We start from the raw sequence: 4,343 nt of genomic DNA, 5'->3' as shown, positions 1-4,343 counted from the left end.
GCTCATGTTTAAGCTCTTGCATCATATACTTTGCACCCATTAATGAAGAAATACTTAGAGCTTGCTAATTTGGTTTGCATATTTGGTTTCTCTAGAGTCTAGATAACATCTAGTATTGAGTTTTGAACAACAAGGAAGACGGTGTAGAGTCTTATAATGTTTACAATATGTATTTTATGTGAGTTTTGCTGCACCGTTCATCCTTGTGTTTGTTTCAAATAACCTTGCTAGCCTAAACCTTGTATTGAGAGGGAATACTTCTCATGCATCCCAAATACTTGAGCCAACCACTATGCCATTTGTGTCCACCATACCTACCTACTACATGGTATTTATCCGCCATTCCAAAGTAAATTGCTTGAGTGCTACCTTTAAAATTCCATCATTCACCTTTGCAATATATAGCTCATGGGACAAATAGCTTAAAAACTATTGTGGTATTGAATATGTACTTATGCACTTTATCTCTTATTAAGTTGCTTGTTGTGCGATAACCATGTTTCTGGGGACGCCATCAACTATTCTTTGTTGAATACCATGTGAGTTGCTATGCATGTCCGTCTGGTCTGAAGTAAGAGAGATCTACCACCTTAATGGTTGGAGCATGCATATTGTTAGAGAAGAACTTTGGGCCACTAACTAAAGCCATGATTCATGGTGGAAGTTTCAGTTTTGGACACATATCCTCAATCTCATATGAGAATAATAATTGTTGCCACATGCTTATGCATTTAAGAGGAGTCCATTATCTGTTGTCCATGTTGTCCCGGTACGGATGTCTAAGTTGAGAATAATCAAAAGCGAGAAATCCAAAATGCGAGCTTTCTCCTTAGACCTTTGTACAGGCGGCATGGAGGTACCCCATTGTGACACTTGGTTAAAACATGTGCATTGCAAAGATCCGGTAGTCCAAGCTAATTATGACAAGGTGCGGGCACTATTAGTATACTATGCATGAGGCTTGCAACTTGTAAGATATAACTTTCATAACTCATATGCTTTATTACTACCGTTGACAAAATTGTTTCATGTTTTCAAAATAAAAGCTGTAACATCCCAAAATTTTCCACATTTTGGAATGTAAAAATAAATAAATTTAGTTGATTGAATTGTTTGTCTTTGTTGAAATTTTACAAGGAATTAAAACTTTTAAATTGTATTTAAAAGCCCTTTCCAAAATAAGTTTTCACAAAGATTTACTTTCAAAAATATTTTCAAACCAAACCTATTTCTATTTTATGGTTTTGAAATCATATAAGATTTTATTTTGAGATAAAAGGCCCAAACCTTATTTTTAAATATCAATGTCCAAGTAGCCATATAAATTATTATATGCATAATAACATTTTTGTAAATTGGGTTTTACCAAAATTAGTTTTATTGTCGTTTGAATATTTTTGACTTCAATCAAAATCAATGTTTGAAATAAATCTTGCGAAATGTTTCAATTTCGGAAAATATCTTAGTTGCACGATTTCGTAAAATCAAAATTATGTTTCTAGATTTCGTAAATAGCCTATTATGCCAAATGTATAAACATATATACTCTAACATTTGTGCTGGACTGAAACAGTGACCTAAACGTCTAGATATAGAACTATGTTTTTATGATTTTTCTTTTGTAATTCATGTAAGTGAACTCAAAGGTCTGAAACTAAAACTAGAAATAATAAAACGAAAAAAAAAAGAGAACCGGCCAGGCCAGCTCAAGCCAGTCAGCCCAGGCAGCTCCCGCTCGCGTTCATATGCGCGGCCGCACGCGATACCCTACACCCGTATCGCCTTGTTTTCTCCTGACAGCTGGGCCCTGACTTATCGTCCTCAACCTCCAGCACGAGACCAACGCGAATACGCATCCGAACGACCTCTGGGAAGATCTCCAAAATCCGTCCAAATTCGTGCTCCTTTTGCACGAAAAATCCCTCTATAAATACCCATATATCTTTTCTACTTTTGCTTCCTTAAAACCCTAGATTTTGCGCCGTTAGGTTGTCCAAATTTCTCGCCGGAGCTCCGCCACGGCCGCCGTTTTCCTCGATTCCGGTGAGTACTGGTCGCCCAAGACTGCAAACACTCTCCTTTTCTTCCTATGCTTTCAGTGCGAAACTATTGACATCTTTTCCCGTCCAAACTCGCAGCGTGACGTCGACACCGGGGATTCGCCGAAGCCTCGCTGGAGTATGCTGCCCTTTGTTGTTGTCGTCGGATCGTCGCCGTCGTTCGGGACTGCGAGAGCCGTCGCCAAGACCACCAACGGTACTGCCGTTGTCTGCCACGTCGCTCGGACCACCTCGCCGCCGTCGTAAACCGTCTGGAGATGCACCATCGCGTTCGAGCCGTCCCGCCGTCACCTGGCGGCGTCCCTGCCACTGTAAGCCACGAAGTTCAGTTTAGAGTAGATTTTTACAGAACCATCGTGGACCGTTCAATCTAGATCTAAGGGTCTGTACTACGTAAATCTGTTTTGCTGACACCAATCCATCGGTTCGTGTCTACTAGCTAGCTGATGTTAAACTTTAAAATTTTATATCAAATGATCTATAGTTCGGTTTTAGTCGATATTTCTTGCATTAGGTTTCTAATTAAATCCTCTATAACTTTCATGTAGAAACCTTTTTCATCCGAGCAACTTTTTCTGACAACTTTTCGGTGAAATTATTAAAAGGCCGCGAAACGTTTAATCTTGTACAAATTATAAAAAAATAATTACACGCCCAAAATTTGAAAATGATATACCCCTGAACTCATAAAAATGTTTAGAATACAAATGTAAAATAAAATTTGACTTTCAAGTAATTTTTAAATATTCAAATTTGAACATGTGAATTTGAGTATTTTACATAACTCAAATTCTATAAAGCCAAATCAAGTGATTCCTTTTGCAAATGGAATTTATTGATGTCCCCTGTCCAATAACATCACTTCATAAAACTTTTAGAACTATTTGCAAGTATTCAAGTCTAAATATGAGGGTTTGAGTAATTTTGGCATATCTTAAATTCTATATATCTTTTTAAGGTGATTCCTTTTGCAACTCAATCACATTGGAACTCTCCATCCGGTAGCACACATGTTTAGGTTAGTTGATTGTATTCATTTCGCATGGTTTTAGATTTGAAGTAATATCCTTCTATGTGTCATGCGGCATAATCCATAAATCCTACTTGTTCATATCTTTTCTTTTGAATATGTGTTACTCATCAATATTCATCGAAACCATTATCATAATTAATTTATGTAAACATTGAGGTTGAAGATTAAACTCATAATTTCACTTTTCCAAAGTGAATCATATGATCATAACTCATCTATCAAAATCATTTAGATATTTTCATCATGTCCAAGATCATATATATCCTAATTATATTTGCCTAGTTCACAATATTCAAACTACACATGAGTTATTTGAGTAAATTGTGACAAATCTTATTTATAGATTTTCCCTGTGCAAGTGTTGTGGAGACACTCTACACATGTGTTGAAACCTTGACATCCTTTAGAATCTTTGATCCACATCTTGAATACCATTCATGTCTATCCAATCTCATGCCATTCGATCATATTTATTAAGCTTGGGCTATTCAAATTACAAATGAGTTATTTGAGTAATTAAAGATACCATTAGCTCATACCCAAGTCTATGTGTGAATTTGTGCTACTTTGATAAGTGTTTTCACACTATGTCAATTGTCAAGTTGCATTTTGAATTGCACTTGGGATGCTTGTGAGAGTTTCTAAAACACAAGGATCATTATAATTATCCATTCTTGAGTAGCAAACAACCATGGACCATAGGTTCTCATCAATCATTTTTATTCCGAGGACTTGACTTAGATAATCACTTCCTTTCCAAGTATTTGACTCATCCATTCAATATCTCAAATTCATATCTTGCAAGCCATACCTCTGCCATACCTTCAATTTCCGAGCTAACCATAAATTTAATGAAAACTAAAATACAATGAATAACAAATCTTTCTAAATTGTTGTCTTGCTTGTTTTTGTTGATGCTTGAATATGTGTTTATGTTCTGTTACTTTTATGTTATAGTTGTACGGAGAGATACGCGTTTTGATTGAGAGAAGAGCAGAATTCTTCAGATACCAAAAAGGCAACTGTCACACACCGTCTTGTCCTACTATTTTTCTATGCACTTTGTAGTTATTTTCAGTAGCTATTCATGTGTAGGATTGTTTTAAATATATATTGCTATGCTATGATCACCTGTTAGAACAACCACATGTTCAACACTTATTCTTTGTCGCTACCGTATTGTAGTATGCTTAGCATTGCTGTTGTAGATGTGTGGTTGGGATTTCATGATGTGATATGTGGTATTGTGA

At 36.2% G+C, this 4,343-nt stretch overlaps 1 long non-coding RNA gene across 1 annotated transcript; it reads left to right on the top strand.

Moving 5' to 3' along the window:
• The first annotated feature begins 1,810 nt into the window (after window positions 1-1,810).
• LOC124658898 lies at window positions 1,811-4,111 on the top strand. The gene is made up of 3 exons (XR_006989376.1): window positions 1,811-2,043; window positions 2,139-2,371; window positions 4,051-4,111. It is a non-coding gene; the product is annotated as an uncharacterized LOC124658898 (long non-coding RNA).
• Window positions 4,112-4,343: the final 232 nt, after the last annotated feature.

Source organism: Lolium rigidum, chromosome 6, assembly GCF_022539505.1.
Source record: "Lolium rigidum isolate FL_2022 chromosome 6, APGP_CSIRO_Lrig_0.1, whole genome shotgun sequence".
In the NCBI taxonomy this organism is placed as follows: domain Eukaryota; kingdom Viridiplantae; phylum Streptophyta; class Magnoliopsida; order Poales; family Poaceae; genus Lolium; species Lolium rigidum.
The sequence above is the reverse complement of the archived record's forward strand: the minus strand, read 5'-3'. Positions and strand labels throughout refer to the sequence as shown.